General features: G+C 40.2%; 1 protein-coding gene across 4 annotated transcripts in view; it reads right to left on the reverse strand.

The window, feature by feature from the left end:
* Nucleotides 1–7,882, reverse strand: part of SLCO1B3 (solute carrier organic anion transporter family member 1B3) — an 81,428-nt gene extending 73,546 nt beyond the window's left edge. For 3 of the 4 annotated variants that reach the window (XM_054696406.1, XM_054696405.1, XM_037514261.2), the window contains exons 1-2: nt 7,827–7,882; nt 6,791–6,838 (exon numbers count right to left, since the gene is read on the reverse strand). The gene's annotated coding sequence lies outside the window, so the exon portion shown is untranslated. Of the gene's footprint in view, nt 1–6,106; nt 6,169–6,790; nt 6,839–7,826 lie in introns of all 4 variants that reach the window. The other variant, XM_037514260.2, reaches the window with a different exon arrangement.
* Nucleotides 7,883–18,003: the final 10,121 nt, after the last annotated feature.

An 18,003-nucleotide genomic window follows, 5' to 3' on the forward strand; every position in this document is an offset into this window, starting at 1 on the left:
CCCAGTGCTTTGCTAAGTGAGCAGAAAGCAGCCACAAAGCATAGGAAACTAAAGTATAAAGGCTAGATTCCAGCTCCTGTCACTTTGTAGACAGGCTGCAAAGTCTGTCTGTCTGTTATTTCCTCCTTTGGAAAGTAAATTTCAATAAACTCTGCTTAACTTCTAATCCCTCAGTCTGGATTTTTCCACAACCTGCACCAAGCTCAACAAAATTCCTGTCCCCCATATCACATACTAATGATCTCTTCAAATTTCCATTCAATCCAAGGAATATTACTTTGTTTTGAGAGAAAATATATAGAACATACAGAAAGATGATAAAACAGTAAAAATCAACTTAGAACTTTTCCAGTTCTTAAACCAAAATTGGTGAAATTCTGGAATGTTTTCAGAGGACAAAGAACATTTTCCATGAGTGACTGAGAAATTAGACTATTCTGTGCAAATTGTGGAAGAGCAAAAGTGTGTCAAAAGAAAGATCAATACTATGCTAACAGCAGTGGGTCGATGGAATTGCAAAATTGGCTAGAAACAACCACTGATACTTATTTCAGAGATAATCATCAGAGTTCTAATGACATATCACAGTCTTTGGAATCTGATAAACTTTGATGCCAATTTTTCTCTGCTACTTGCTATTAGTATGAGCTTAAGCAGATTATTTAAACTCTCTGAGCATCAATATCCATATCCGTTAAGTAGGAAGACAGTATTTGGTGTGAAGAATGAGTAAAATAGGCAAAATGCTTCACATAGTACCTGGCACAATACCTAATAATATTCATTTGTGTATTATAAATATTTTAGCAACCAATTCACATCCAGTGACTAAAATCAAATCTCTGTGATAGGTGGCCAAAAGTTTTTACAACCAGAGCTCTCAAGTGGATGTCACAGGTAAGCCCTCTGGCTGCTGTGATTAGTGAGGTATCTCATTCTTCATTTTGCTCCAAATTGGAGGGGCTAGTTTTCAGCTGTGCCTTCTTTGTGACATCTTTTCCACTTATCTTCCCACTTACATACCCTCCTCCCTCAGAATTTATAGTTTTGACTCTCATAACAATAGTCTTACCACTTATCTTTCAGTGAGAATCATCTACCAAAGCTGAGTCATTCCCACTTATTCCATGACAATTTCAGCTTAATTCAAAGTTAATCTCTCAGAATAATACTGCTATTATGACTACTGATTATTTTAGTCACCATGAAGACAATCCTTCTATTTCTCTGACTTCTTAGTGTTTTTTAATATTAACCTCTCCTCTACTGATCTTGACTTTTACCTATTTCAATGGATGTATCCTAGACCTTGTCACACCAAAAACTATAACTTCTTCCTAATATTCAAGGATTATCTTGAATAGGATTAAGGCTAGTGTCAAGGATTATCTTGATAGGATTATCACTGCCTTACTAGCTCACACTCTTTAGTAACCTGGATCCAACAATACTTCTGTTGACACAGAAGCATTGGTTAATTCTACCAGATATTTCATATCTGGGTTAATTTTTATGGTCATGTTAATTACTTTCTTCCATGCATCTTCAAGTCCTTGGTGACCCCTGCATCATTTTAATTGCTTGGCACAAACTGCAAACTTGATTTGATCCATTTCTCAACTACCCTGTCGATTCCTCCATGATGCTGAATGTGGATGAAGAAACACCCAATTATGTTGACTTTATGATTGTGAAGTTCAAATGGGCCTTTCATCTGCCTAGTTATCAAACTGTGTTCTCCTAATCTATGCCAAAAATGAACAAAAGTTCCTGGAATATCACCCATCTATATAGCTGAAACACCAGTATCACCTATTTTGCCTTGATGAACTGTTCATGCTCTAGGGAAGGAGAACCTCCACTGTGCCCATACTCCCTCCTTTTCTTGTCTTTCCAAAATATCAGTTTTTCCTTTCTAAAGAACTTGTTTTCCATTTCTAAGAAATGTTCCCACCAGCATATAAATGTGCCATCACTTCCTCATCTTCAAAACCTTTCTTTGAATCCCATTGCTTTTCAGGAATTACCCTGTTTCTGTGCTATTTTAACATCAAAAAGACCTCTCAAAGGACTAATTTACAACTATTGTTTTTCATTTTTCATTTTTTTAAAGATTTATTTATTTGTTTATTTATTTATTTATATAAGAACCAGGGTACAGGCCAGTTGCATGGGAGGGTGAGAGGACTAACTAGAGCCAGAGCGGGGAACAGAACAGGCAGACTGACGAAATACACTGCTGAGGGGAGCAGTGGGTGAGGCAGGAGAGGTCTGCCGCGCCACGTGGGACCCTCACCGGCCAGCTGGGATCAAACCCGTGCTGCAGAGGCTGCGGACAGCTTCACAGTGCGGCGCTCAACGTCTGCGCCACCAGGGGAGGTCCTGATTTTCATTTTTCTTTTTTTAATTAAAAAAAATTAAGATTTATTTATTCATGCATACAAGAATGGGGAACAGGCCAAATGTGCAGGAGAGTGAGAGGATTCACCAGAGACAGAGCAGGGAATAGAACAGGCAGATTGACTGAAGACACTGCTGAGGAGAGCAGTGGGCGAGACAGGAGAGGTCTGCCGCACCATGTGGGATTCTCACCAGCCGGCCAGGGTCGAACCCATGCTGCAGAGGCTGCAGACAGCTTCACGGCAGTGCGCTCAACTGCCTGTGCCACCAGGGGAGGTCCATGTTTTTCATTTTTCTTTATATCCTCCCTTGATGCACTCCAAACCGGTTTTTTGTTCACAATTCTCCACTCAAACTACTCTTGCCTAACTTATAAATTATCTAACTGCTACATATAATTGTCTTCTGATAAGAACTATTAGCAGCACTTCTCAGAATTGACCAGCCCCCCTTCCTGGAAATATGTTCCAGAATACCACCCATTGTGGTTTTCTTCCTAATTCACTAACTACTCCACTTAGTGTATCTTTTATACCTCTTGACTACTAAATTGGTTTGTCTCAGCATCCAACCATTGAGTTTTTGTAAGCACATCTATTCTCATGTCATTAATACCATTTGTATGTTGATAATTTAATTTTTTTCCCTCTCTGACAAGGAATAAAGTCCTGGTAGATTTTTCCATTGCCTATTTGCCATCTCCCTTTAGATATGTAATAGGCATTTCATACATTTTCAAAGGCATTCTCATCTTTCCTCTCCAAACCCCTTCACCTATAATATCCACCATCTGAGCAAAATGTAATTCTATCCTAGCTGTACTCATACAAAATATTGGAATCATGTTTGATTCTTTTTATACCATATCAGTTTCTAATTTCAAAATATATCAGAATCTGATTTTTACCATGTCCTGAATTATTGCAACCTCTACAACTTGTGTCTCAGTTTATCTACTATACTACCCTCTTACCAAATCCCACTCCCCAAGTAAATCTCAACACAGCATCCAGAATTTTCATGTCAAAGCAGATTATATCATTACACTGCTCTGCTCAAATCCTTCAATAGCTTCCTATATTAGTGTGAAGTTCACAGAACGGCCTTAAGGTCTTAAGATATGGACTCATGGTCTTTGTCCTTGCTGTTCTCTCAGTATAGAAAATTCTTTTCTAGTTATCTGCATAGTTCAAGTCATCAACATTTAAAATTTTCTATGGTAAAAAAAATCATATTTAGAATTAGCCAGCTGGATTGTTTACATGATCCCCATTTTGTTGGCATTATCCAAAGTAACATAGTTGGAAGACAAACATTTGCCTCTTCTCTCCAGCAGGTCTGATCGGGGTGTTGACCATGGCTACATTAGAATTGTAGAGCTTCTTTATAATCTGTTAGATGTGGTACTTGTTAGCCTTGACATCAAAAATGGACCAGGTGTATCTTTGTCTTCTATCTTCTTTGTGGCTGACTTGGTGTCAGGGGAATTAGATAGCTTAGAGGTCATGCTTGTTTCTCCTGGGGGTGCTTCTCTGAGGATACTTGGGCTGCCTTTGGAGTCAGAGTGTCTTGGGGTTCTGGAAGTTGGGTGCTGTGTGGATCTTCTTACAGCTGTGGATACCTTTCAGCATTGCTTTCTTGGCCTTCAGAACTTTGGCTTTAGGAGGGAGAGGGGCTTCCTTCTTTAGATGCCATCTTCGCATCATAATGTTTCAGAATCCACACAAATGATACTTTCTCAGTGTTTTTTTCCTGGCAATTTTTTAAAAACATTACTCCCTCTGACTTCAATATAACTTATTACTACTTTATTTGTTCATTATCCATCATACTATAAATTTTACTCACCATACTTTAATGTCAGATTTGCTCTGTTATTGCAACCTTAAACTTATACTACTGTGCAAGTACCAGAAAAGCAAGGAAAGGTTTTATCTATTTTGATTACTTCTGTATCCTCAATGCCTAGAAGAGTATCTGGCACCTAGGAGATACTTAATAAATACTTTTGAAGAAATGAATGCATTTATTTTTCACTTGAAAACCTATAGCAATGAAGTGATGTTAAAGCAAAAATCTTAAACTGGAAAACTAAAGATGTAAGTTACCTATCATTGCTTATGCCACAGGTATCCAGTTGTCCATGGATATAATGAAAATGTTAAACACAACCAATAATTCGTTTTAAGAGTAGAATGTAAGTGATGCAAAAAATGAAATTCTTTATAAAATTGTTCCAAATCTTGCAATAACTTCCAAACTCAATTAGAATACTGAAGTCCTTTTAAAATTCTGCAAGAATCTACAAATATCTGTTCCTTGATTACCCCATATTATTATTTCTTGCAGTTTTTCTACTATCCAGCAACAATAGCCCCCTTGTTTCCAAAAAATCCCAATCATGCTCCTCTCTTGAGGTCTTTGTGCTTATTCTTTCTTTCCTCTACTGAGAATACTTTACCTCCCTATGTCCACTTTTCACTTCAGCAATTTTTCTGTAAAACTGTTGATACATCACAGATGCTTTCCCTGACCTATGTAAAAATGTAACATTAGTGATTCTCTAAGAGTCCCTCCACATACATTTTACCTCTCAATTCATATCCATCTATATATTTCTTTTCAATCCTGGGCAGTTAGTTGTAAAATGGATTCTCACTGTGGCTTTATCTTGCATTTATTTGATTATATATAGACCACATTCACACTCATTTCTTAGGAGTTTATGACAGAGTATTCTAATGTATTTTGTATGATTCAGATATTCTTTCACTCAACTAGTTCTTTCTAGCTCAAACCCAGAGTAATATTTTTTTTTTTCATTTTCAAATGACCAAAGAATATGTGTCCTTTTGAGCAGCACCAGAATAACATTCAGTTTTCTATAACAAGAAATTAACAATTGACCTAATTAGGTCAAAATCTAATATATTCTAAATATTACAAACCACAAAAACACATATTCTTTTTTATCTGGATATTTAAACATTCCTACACATCTCAATTCATTTGCTCTTACATGACATAAAAAGACCAGTCTTAGTCCTTAAAATTGGTTTTGGAGCAACAGAATTCTCACGTCCTCAATGACTGCTAATCAAGTTTTTCCTGAAAATGCAGTCATGACCTTACCATCTGAGTCATCTTGTCCATTTCCCTCAGGTATATTCTGTGTCTCATAGACTCATGTCCAAGAAGACATCTGAAGCTACTCTACAATTTTCACAACACAATATACTGACTAGTTTAAGCAACCACTCCAGAACTAGGACTAGAAAGACTTTGTAGGATGTGGAGAAAAGATCTAGGCAGATAGGTGCTAATATTCAGTCTACAAATCAGAAAACAAGAACAAGGATCCTAGTATCAATAGAAACTATCTGGGTAGTTATGATTATAAATTCTTCTACTGGTGGATGCAAACATATTCCTATCTGTAAGGATGGGTACTATAAACACTTCACATATCTGAATAGTCATTTAATATTTTGCAGTAAAAGCAGCTTTTTCTCCTGAGAATGGTTCTTTCTTGGGCATTACCTAAATAGTCACTAATTCCTACTCAGAGGGGATTAGGAGCTTTCACAAATTTAACCCATGTCTAGGATATTACTGTATTTGTCCATGCAACTTCAGAGAAACAAGGTAACTAAAGAGTAAACACCAGGTACGTAGGTTTTTGATGCTAATAGATTAATAGCGTTACCTGGCAAAATGAATTGTGTTCTTGTGCCATCTTCCCAGAAGGACAGTCAGACCTGGCAGGATCTGGAAGGCAGGATTGGACTAGAGAAGAAAAACCCGCAGCAGCAAGGAAGGGTGTAAGGGCAGGGGCACACACAACTTAGTAAAGGGAATGATGTGACCTGTGAACACCATGAAGATGGAGCTAGATCTACCGTATTTACTTCAAAGGCTAGCACATTTCTGGACACCCATTAAAAATGTTGAACAAAATGTGAATGAGTCTACAGAAGTTTGAATAACATCTTGTCTCAGGATTTGAAATCTGGGTAAAGTATAAAAGAAAGATGAAAGGCACTGGAGAAGGATGCTGTGGGAGGCTGAACAACATCCTCCCCCCAAATACCCACATTCTAATTCTTGGAACCCATGAATGTCAATTTATAAGGCAAAAGGGAATTTTCTGACGTGATTAAGTTAAGGACCACGGAACATGGGGGTAGCCAGGATAATATAGACAAGTTCTAAACATAAAGCAAAAAGGACCTTTAAAAGGGAGTTACAGGGAGATTTGCTATAGTCAGATGAGAAGGGGTGTAATAATAGACGGAGAGCTTGAAACCAGACATTTCAAACATAGAGGTGAGGCCACTAAGGCTAAAAACGGCAAGGAAACAGAGTCTCCCTTCGGCCAGTCCAGACATACCTTGATGTTAGCCAAGCAAAAGTGATTTCAGTCTTGGGACTTCCCGCGCTGTAAGAGAATAAATGTGTGCTATGTTAAGCCACTAAGTTTGAAAACAGGTAAATAAGACAGTTGGTAACTACCTTCTTCACTTCTTTCTTGCTGGCCTCCATAGCCCTACCTCTTCCTGACTCACTCAATAGTGACATGTTCCATGGAAGCCAGGAGTGTCACACACAAATCTCCCGTGGGTATGGCTGTACCAAGTGCCACTATCCTGGTCTCAAGGCTCTTCGGGAGGACTCCAGGTACCTGCACATTCAGTTTCTCCTGGTAACAACTACTCTAAACTCTTCCCACTCTTATGCTACCATAACATGACTATGCTTTCTCATGGTCTTAGTGCCTCTGAGGAGGTGCCTCACAAAACTGTTAGGGGGAAAGGATGTCCCGAGCAAACTCCACACAGGCTTTGTGGAGTCCACCTCCACGACATGGGAACTACAAATTTCCATGATCACCAAAGGGAAGGTAGCGAGGACCTGAGGGCGGAGTTAAGCAACTAGGCTCTCTGAGTTTTTTAACTGGCCATGTGGCTGGGGGTCGGGAGCCTGGCCATAAGGCGCACTAGGTTTTTTTTTGCCAGCTCTGCGGGTCATTGGGATTCAAGGTCAGCAGAACCGGTAGGACACATTACGAACTCATCTCCCTCTTTTTCTCCCTGAGTTATTTATTTCCCATTTCCCCTTCCCTTGTAAATAAACCTTTTATCAACCTTTGTGTATGTCTGCAGTTTAGCATTCATAAGTCCTCTTTAAGCGCGCCGGTGAGGACCCCCAGTCAGACAACCCCATTTCATATCCGGGTTTACCCTGTAACAAAACCACTTTCTTTTCTGTAAAGATGCCCCACCCCAGAGCCAGCTGTGGGGACACCGGCCCACCAGCCCAGTCAGCCTGCTCTGCTCCAAGTTTCACCGGCGTGGGTCAGTCACCGGCCCACACTCTGTTTGCCCTCCCAGCACCGTGGCGCGCACACGTGGCGCTCCGTGACCTACCTTTCCTGGTCACTTCCTGCTTTGGCTGCACCTGGAGGGCGGGGCAGGGGCGTGAGCCGAGGGCCCGCCGCAATGACGTTCTGCGCGGCCGCCCCTCCAGCTGTGCCTCGCCAGCGCGGCCTGGGCGTGGCGTGGGGCACGTGCGCAGGCGCACTACGTGGACATGCGCGCGGCATATGCCGTGCCCTGCTTTGGGCCGCCGCTTCGGCCAGCCAGTGGGGGTTTTGCAGAGTGTGGTGTTCAGCCGTGACCCTGGGCCAGTCCTGGGGTCCGATGGGGAGCCCTCGGCACCAACAAACTAGGAATGACACTGAAATGGCGTCCTTCAGCGGCTTGAGGGAGGGGAGAGGGTGCCAAAGACGGTGCTCATCTCGCGAGAGACTGGCCCACCCAGGTTCTGTAGACCCTGTAACGCTAGCTAGGAGGCTCCTTCGGGAAGCTTTTCCAGTTGCTACTGTTGCGCTGGACCCCGGGGTGAGTGAGTCTGCACGCTTGCCCATTAGGGGTAAGCCCTCTAGACTTAAGAAGCTAGATGTTTGGGGAGGCCTGTCTCTCCAGTGCAGGTCCCAAAGGTTGGGCCACCTGCTGTAGACCACCCTACCCTCACTCCTCAGGGTGAAGCCAGGATGGGCGAGCTCCGTGTTGGGGTGAGGTGTGAACCAAGGCAATACCTTGGTTCTGTCTGCCCTACCTGTTCTGGTGGGTCCCATTGATCCTTGCCGTGGAACAGCTGTTGAGCTTCTTTTCTGATCTTTTTCAGGGTGCATTGCTGCCTGTGCTGTATCACCAGGTGTTTGGTATGTCAGTGAGAGGAGGTGAGCCCAGGATACCCCTGTGCCGCCTGTCTTAACAGCTTTCTCTTGTGTTGGATTTTATTTAAGTTGTTACAGTGGTCCTTGTGTCTGAGCATCTTCTCTAGGGCGCCTTCAGTGAAAGGAGGAGCTATAACTGAATTATGAACCCTCCATTTCTTATGTTGAAGCCCTTAAACTACACTGTAATATGGATTGGGGGAAGTAATTAAGTTATATGAAGTCATAAGGTAACTGAAATCTGGAGCTCAGGCCACCTGTTACCACCAAATGCCAATAAAGTAGAGACAGGAACTGAGTCTTGAAGGTGTGCTTTAATCAGACAGCCAGTGAACTGGAAGGGGGGACATTAACACACTACAGAAGCAGCCTTAACGTTTCATTTTTAGCTGGCTTTTTATCATGAGCTGAACAAAGGCAGTTCCGCAGTAAGCAGGCCTTCGCTGCCAGGAGCTTGTGATCTTCAGCCCCTGGAACTCCTGAGCACTCTGCTGGACACCTGGCCTCAAATGTGTCCTGTTGTGCTGAGGCTGGTCTTCAGATAGCACTGGCTCCTCACACTCTTCCAGTTGTGCCCTTGGGTTGGAAAATCAACTCAGAGTAGATAGGCCATAAACAATGTATGTGACTATTTCCTATGTACAATGCATAGTGTCTTACTTGATATTACCCTGCCTTGCTCTTATGAATAAGGCTAGGGCCTTAAACTTTTTTTTAAGACTTATTTATTTATGCATTCAAGAACTGGGTATAGGCCAGAGATTCTGGGGGTGAGAGGTTTCACCAGAGACAGAGTGGGGAGCAGAACAGGTGGATCTACTGGAATTCACTGCTGAGGGGAGCAGCGGGTGAGACAGGAGAGGTCTGCTGCGCCATGTGGGTTGCACCTGGTCACCTGGGGATCGAACTATTTGTGCTGCAGAGGCTGCAGACATCTACACAATGCTGTGCTCCACCAGGGAGGCCCTAGGGCCCTAATGTAACAGGACTGATGCCTTTATGATGAAGATTGATCTCTCTCAAACATTCTTACTGTTTCACACTCTGTCTCTTTCTCTCTCTACCCAAACACAAAGAAAAGACCGTGTGAAGAAAGAAGTGAAGAGAGACTCATGTACAAGGCAGGAAGAGTGCTTTTACCAACACTCTTCAACCAGCAGCTTGATTTTGAACTTCCCAGCCTTCAAAATTGTGAGTGAAAATACCAGTCTGTGGTATTTTGTTATAGCAACCTAAAGGGACTGAAAGATATGGGTCCCATGAAGTGGGATGCTACTGTTACAAATACCTAATAATGTGGAAGTGGTTTAAAACTGGGTGGTGATGGGTAGAGAAGTGTGTTGAGGTACATTTAAAGCTGTGATTACTGTAAAGGGACCGTTGGTAGAAATATGAACATTAAAGTCAGTTCTGGTGAAAGTCCAGAAAGCGAAAAAGCAGAGCTGAGGAGAAAGCCTCTATTTGTCAATAATAAAGCAGAATGTTGGTAGAATTATGAACATTAAAGTCCATGCTCACAAAATCTTAGAACTGTGGATCATATGCTATTGGAAATGAGAAAAGATGATTCTATTATAAAGAATCTGGTCTGAACTGGTCTTCTAGTGTTTGGTGGAAGGTATTTAGCTGAGAAGATTTTTTTAGCCTACCATTGACCGAGTGTCTTGGTTTGTCCTGTTTTTAGTCCAGTGCCAGAGGAGAGAAATGGAATGTCCCAGAAAAGGGAAGATTGACTGTGGAGGCAGTTCTGGGATCATCAGGGATGTGACTCTTCCACAGTGGGTGGGGTTAGTTCTTTCTTACTTTCAAGAGAGGCAGGAGCTACAGTGGGCCATGATGCCCCTGTCTAGTGACTTTTTTAAAAAAGATTTATTTATGCATACAAGAGCTGGGATACAGGCCAGAGATGCAAGGTATGAGAGGACTCACCAGAGGCAGAGTGAGGAGCAGAACAGGCAGACTGACCGAAATATACTGCTGAGGGGAGCAATGGGTGAGACCAGAGAGGTCTGCTGCGCCATGTGGGTTGCTCCCTGGCTGGCCAGGGATCGAACTCATGCTGCAGAGGTTGCAGATTGCTTCATAGTACGGTGTTTAACCCCTTGCGCCACCAGGAGCCCTCCCGTTTAGTGTCTGACGGATGGGTCTGCCCTCACAAGACAGTCTCTGAATCAGTGGGACCAGCGAACCAAGGCAGATATTACCCAATGGACCTGGAAAGCAGAGCATTAAGCCAAAGAGGATTATTCTTGAGCTGAAATCTGATGAAATTTCCCTTGCTAGGTTTTGGATTTGCTTGGAATGTGTTACCTATTTCTCTTTTATGAATTTTCCTTTTTGGAATAGGAATGTCTATCCCTTGACTGTCCTGTCATTGTGTTTTGGAAATACTGCCTTGTTTAGTTTCACAAGTTCACAGAGTGTGTTGCCTTGCAGGGCGGCAGCATTGAGAGTGGTGCAGGATGAAGAAAAGATTACTCAAAGTCCAGGTAATGAGAGGCTTAGGGGGACTACACCAAAAAAGGTGCACCCCGATCCATGGGCAGTCTTGTTTTTATTTAGAACCAGGTTTAGAGAAGGTGGGCAGGTTCATGGAGGAAAGTACATGCATGGGGATGCATCATCATCTGGTGCAAGCTAGGGTGGAGTGACCAAGGGCTGTTGCTTAAGAGGCTCCATAGTTCCTGCTAATGAAAGCATACTGTCTCTAGGCCTTATAATTACTTAACTTTCTACTAATCTTTAAAAGTAAGGCATTTTACCTGATCTTGCTAATCTGGCCACAATGTCTGCCTGCTGTTTTCAGCAGGTACTGGTTTCCCAGTATGTTCCTCATACCAGGACTTTTGCCCCTTAGCTTGACCAGAAGGAACCCTGGGCACCAAGACAGTAGCCCCCAGAACAAGGAGGGCTGGGGATGCCACAAGAGTATAATAAATACTTGAGGATTACACTATTTACAAGTAGTGTAATAGCTACCTGTACATGAATCCTACCTGTGACTGATTGAGGTGCTCTGTAGGTAAGAGTTTGGACTTCAGAGTTATTGCTGGGGTGGAGGTATTTTTCATATGATAAAGACTTTTTTTTTTTTTTTCTGTGAGGGGAATGGGTGAAATGCTATAGATTTAATGGTGTCCCTCTAAAATTTGTATGTTGAAGCCCTAAACTCTCAGTGTGACTGTTTGGAAACAGGGTCTTTAAGATGTCATTAAGGTTAAATGAGATAAGAGTGATCCTGATATGATAGGATTAGTGTTCTTATAAGGAGAATCCAAACACTCTCCCTCCATGCATGCACAGAGAAGAGGTCATGTGAGCGCACAGGAAGACCATGGCTGCCTCTAAGCCCAAGAAGGGGCCTCACAGTGAAACTTATTTGGCTAGCACTTTGTCTTAGGGATTGCCTAGCCTCTAAAACTGTGGAGTTAAGAATAAATTTTCATTGTTTAAGTCACCCAGGCTGTGGTTTGTTATAGCAGACTGAGCAAACTAACACGGTAGGGTTTGTTTCCCTAGTCATTAGCCTTTTCTTTTTTCTACATTATTTTTTTATACCAAATGTACATAGCTGAGGTCCCTGTATACTTATCCTGAATGACACAGATCATGACTGAATATTCAGTATTTCCCATAACAAAGGAATGTTAATATCTAATATCTGTATCTTTGAGAAAAGTAAAAGTAAGTAGAGATAGTTTTGAAATACATGCATGGAACATGCCATGGCTTTGATTCACTGAATTTAAAACAAGGAATTGTGGGCTCAAATACTCCAGAAGAAAGTTAGGTGTAACCAATATGAAGTCAGGGCCATCTAGACAACATTTTCTGTACTGGGAGGAAAGACTATTGGAAAAACAGAGAAAAGTCTACTGTTGGTGTTCCAGCCAGGTCAGCTTCCTGGTGGAGGAGTCAAGTCCTTCAAAAGAACTACATTTAGAATATCATTACAAGTATCTTAGTGACACTAAGGGTGGTGACAGTCAACTGTACTACCATATGTTGGGAAATGTATGCTTGAGTTGATCTTTGAGTATTTGTGTCACTTGTATAAGGAAGTTTTACATCAGACTTGAGACTGGAGAGTAGCTGAAAACAGGAGATTGAGTACAACCTAGTAGTGCTAAAGACTTAGCTCATTCAATTGAGACACATTTACTTAACAGCATTTATATGCAAAGTAATGTGCTTTGTGCAGTTCATCTACACTAACAGGTAAGTTATGATTTATGAGCTACAGAGTAGTTGGAGGTAAAATGTGTATCTTGGAGTGTTGCTCTTTTAGTAATAGTCTTGCTCACACATGGACAAATTATCAGTCCTTAAATTTTTTAGAACACAGTTGAAAAGTTGCTAAATGTTCTACTAAATGTTTGGGCATTAAGAAAAGCAGGCACTAGGTGTGGTTTTGTGGTAATAATATTGATCTTTGCTTTCTTTTCCTCTATATCAGTGGTCAGCAAACTACACACTGAGAACCAAATCTAACTTCTTGACAGTTTTTATAAATAAAGTTTTATTGGAAGGCAGCCATACTCATTTCCTTTGTACTTTTACATTACAAAGGCAGTTAAGTGGTCATACAGAGATCCTATGACTTATCTCAAATGTATACCATCTGCTCCTTTTCTAGAAAAAGTTTGCTAATCCTACTCATGAGGATTTTTTCATTTTTTATCACTTGGATCTTACTCTCCATGGTAGGGTCCATATTAAAACCTGTAGTGGCTAAATACCTGTAACATCAGTTATTCAGTAACTGGTCATAGACTGGAGTAAGATAGAGCCCATATTTTCTCTCACACTGACCTACCTCATACTCTTAAGTTTTCCAAGGATTCCTCTTTGTCAGGTTAATGACATTAAAACCTACCTTGGGCCTCCCTGGTAGCGCAGCAGTTGAGCGCTGGGTTGTGAAGCTGCCCACAGCCTCTGCTGTGCCGGTTCGATCCCTGGCCACCAGGTGAGGGTCCCACATGACGTGCAGACCTCTCCTGCCACCTGCTGCTACCCTTAGCAGTATACTTCATCAGTCTGCCTATTCTGTTCCCTGCTCTGGCTCTGGTGAATTCGCTCACCCTCCCATGCTTCTGACTGTACACAGTGCTTGTATAAATAAATAAATAAATCTTTTAAAAAAAAAAAAAACCTACCTTATCCTTTATATGCCACCTCATGTCATTAGAAAGTGAGTCTTTTCCTTATAGTTCTTGCAACATTTTCAAAGCCTCTTGTACTTATAACATTGTAGGAGTAATTTCCTTTCAGACAAGTTCCATTTGATCTATTATGGTTAAGTAGAGATAGTTCTAAATGAGATGTCACTTTTAGGAGTCATGGTAGAAAAAATATTTGAATACAGAAGAAGCCACTTCTTCTGGTACCTATATGAATACAAATGCCATAGAAAACCAGAAGAAATGACAATGAAGGAAAAACCTGAGAGAAAGAAGTCAGAGAATTAGGGGATCCAGGAGAAAATCACTCACAGACGCCAAGGAAACCAGTATCATGGAGTAGGAAAGGAGTTAAAGATACTGAGTCCTAAAGAAAGATTGAAAAGTGGACAAAAATTCATGTATTGAGTTGGCACCTTTGTTATCTGGAAATCAGATTTTAGCATATTGTACCATGAGTGTGCATTGTGCTTGGGCACACAGAGTATCTGAGACTTAGGACGTGGCAGCACTACAGTAAGAATGTGAATTTGAATCTCAGGTTGACTGTGTAAATGAGATAAATAAGTTATCTTTCTAAACCTCTGTGTTGTCTTCTGTAACATAGGTTTAATAATTATATGTAGCAGTTAGCACAAAGCCTATATATAGTGAGCAGTGAATAATAATTATAAATATTCTACAGAACTGGTTTTTGAAATCTGGTTACAGCAAAAGAAGAGGGATAAAACAGTAACTAGAGGGAGCTGTAGGATCAAGAGAGTTGTTTTTCTTGTCTTTTAATAGTGGCAGAAAAAGGAACTCACCATGTAGTGGGAATGATACATGAAAGCTGAACGCTAGAACAGCACTTTATTTTAGACCCATGACTTAGCTAAGTTTTCTGTATATAAAAATCAATTACTTGAACTACCTTGTGCCTAGTAAATGGAGAAATGGGAGGCATGGAATTGCAGGTAGAAGGAAGAATGCAGACACAGAGAAACATTAGCAGCAGTAGATTCCCTGGCTATCTGGGAAAACATCAGGACTACAGAACCCTGTGCTGAGAGTCACTGGATCCCCTAAGATGTGGTGATGGAGCTGGTGGAGCCCCAGTCCAATATGCACTCTGCTAACATGCAGGAGGTCCAGACCCAGATTTACAATGGCAAAGACTCCATTTAAAAATGCACAATTATAAACATTCATCACAAACAGAATTGCATTAACTATATACTTTCACAGTGGCCAGAGTTATGGCAGGGTATCTATTTTTTTAATATGTGTTTCTGAATATAGTAAAACAGATGCACTTGTTAGCCTCCTGAATACTTTTCTGTCTTGGAATTGGAATCTTTCACTACCTTGGATTTTGCTTCTGAAGGATAGAGTATGTTCCAATGACATTAGCCTTAGGCATGAAATAAATCAATGCCCAGATTTTTAAAATATGGATTTCATCCAAGCCAGACCTGGCCTAAAGCACTGTATAACCTAAGATTTGAGTTGTGCTAATGTTGGAAGCTGGATGTCAAAAAATGCAGTCTTTTAAAGGGTCTTACATGTCAAAGCATCTGAGTAACCTCAGTAGTAAAGTCCAAGTAATCATAAATAATATCTCAATAAAATCTTTCTGGAATGAGTCAATTATGTGAAACTTTGGGTAAAATGTTTTTTAACTTCTAGTATGTGACAACTATTTGTATACTTGTTAGGGGTGAATTGATTTCTGAGGGCAAAGCCTTCTACAGCTCCTCATTTTTCCTCAGTTGTCCTACCTCCCTTAAATATGGAATGTTTTATTTATTTGACCATGGTTTGCCTACTATTACAGCAAGGAATAACAACATCCCTTGACAGTTGTGAAACTTGCAGACAGCAAATTAGCAAAAAGATTTGTTAATGAGGGATATGTGCTATTAAGAGAAACAAATAAGGTTAATGGAATAGAGAGGGACAGCATATGCTATTTTATGAAAGATGGGTGATAAAGGAAGACCTCCAAGGGCCTGGTGTCAAGGAGTTGACTCCCTGTGGTTTCTTTTAGGAGTTTTGTGGTCTCAGGTTTTATGTTCAGGTTTTAAGTTTTACATCTTAATTTTTTAATCTTACACAGAGTTTCAGTGCACAGTATTTATTGATTCTTGGCATTATTAGGAAGATAAAAATAGAATTAAGGCATAATTACATAATTTATGGCTAACCAATTGTAGAATATTTCTCACATTGCTAATAAAATGGCTATAACTTCCATTTTGCCAGTAAGATATAAAAGCAAAAATATATATTTAACATGTAAGATAAAAGGAGACAATTGGAAACATAGAAAAGAATGCTATGAACAATATACCAGAAGTAAATACAAAAATCAGGTGTGACTTTTAGATATCTTTAGTAATAGACAAAATGCTAGCTAAAGTAAAAGTGAAGTTCAACTTTATGCTGTTAATAAATATCTAACCTTAAGGAAAAAACAAAAAATTACTAGGAGTAAAATCAGGACCAAAGCTATATCAAACAAACACAATAAATAAAACAGAAATGACAAATTAATACTAAGATTATTATTAGCTACATCATATAAAAATTTGACTCCATAAGCATATAATATTTAGTAAATGCAGCATTAAAATTAAGTGATTAAAAAACCTTTTAAAGATGGAAGCAATTCACAAAAATTCATTTGAGTTGGGAGATTTTAATATACTCTCACCATTAGGTCTTGAAAGAGAAAATAGGAAGGAAAATATCAGAAGGTGTGAATGTTAATAGGATGGTTTGATTTGATGCATATATAATTAAGTTTGTCCTCTATAATCAGTGAACTTTATTTTCAAAAATTTGAACATTTCCACAAATTGCTGATTTCTTTGGCTTAACTTTAAGTTTCCAAAAGGGCAAATTGAATAGACTACATTCTCTAATTATAAATGTGATTAATCTACCTTAGAAAGACAATTTTAAGTTGAAATATCCAAACAGGGACATTGGAAATTTTATCTCCTTTTAGTGGAAATAGTAATTTTGCATCAAATAGAAAATCAAATGCATTTGTGGGTGACTATTTGCCTCAAAGTCTGTCTTGCCTTGCTGCAGGACCAATGATGTTTTCCAATCACCCACAAATGCATTCCTGATTTTCAAACTTTGAGGCAAATTTAGTGTCTTTATTATTAAGCTTGACTGTACAGTTCCAGTCTACAAATCAACAGTATAGGTAAAAATTTTTAAAAAGTGTATGCCAAAAAATTAAAGCAGAAGGATAAAAGTAAATAGCATAATCAAGTTGGTAGAAGGGAAACAGACCCTTGCATGGTGTGAGTAAGACTACTGCATTTTTGTTCTGGACCTCCTTATTGGACTTAGGCCCAAGAAATATCTCAAATAGATTTTTTTTTTCTTCAAGATTTGTTTATTTATACATACAAGAGCTGGGGTACAGGCCAGAGGTGCGGGGGGGGGGGAGGGAACAGGGTGACAGGATTCACCAGAGACAGAGTGGGAACAGAACAGGCAAACTGACCAAAGTACGCTGCTGAGGGGGGCAGTGGGCGAGTCAGGAGAGGTCTGCTGCACTGGGGATGGAACTCGTGCTACAGAGGTTGTGGACTGCTTCATAGGTTGTGCCTTAACCCCTTGTGCCACCAGGGAGGCCCTCAAATAGATTCTTGTTGGGAGTACCCTGTGCTGCTGCTTCTAAGGGCCACTAAGAATTTTAGTACAATTCCAAGTCTCCACAATTTTAGGGATTCTAATGGATTACGCTTGATCATGTAACTTAGGTTTAAATAGATATTTTGAGTTTTTTGTAGTACAGTATTTCAAACCATATAAATCATCCATGTTTGAAGAAAATGCTAAATTCTTTTTATTGAATATGCATTATAACAGTAACTTTTAGGTGTGCATCATTAAAAATCATGTGTATAGATTTCAATAAGTTTACCACTAAAAGACCCATTCCTTCCTTCACCATACAATTCTTACGTTTTAGCCATTTTAACCACCTTCCTTCTCCCTTCTCTTCTGATAGCCACTAATTTGTTTTTTTATAGTCCAGAGTTTTTGTTTTATTTCGTTCATCTTTCTGCTGTTTTTCCCTAATACCATCTGAATGAAATCATACAATGTTTTTCTTTTTCTGCATGACTTATTTCACTAAGATACCCTCTAGGTCCATCCATGTTGCAAATGGCAGGATTT

This window comes from Talpa occidentalis, unplaced genomic scaffold, assembly GCF_014898055.3.
Source record: "Talpa occidentalis isolate TD23 unplaced genomic scaffold, MPIMG_talOcc4v2.1 talOcc4.16, whole genome shotgun sequence".
Lineage (NCBI taxonomy): Eukaryota > Metazoa > Chordata > Mammalia > Eulipotyphla > Talpidae > Talpa > Talpa occidentalis.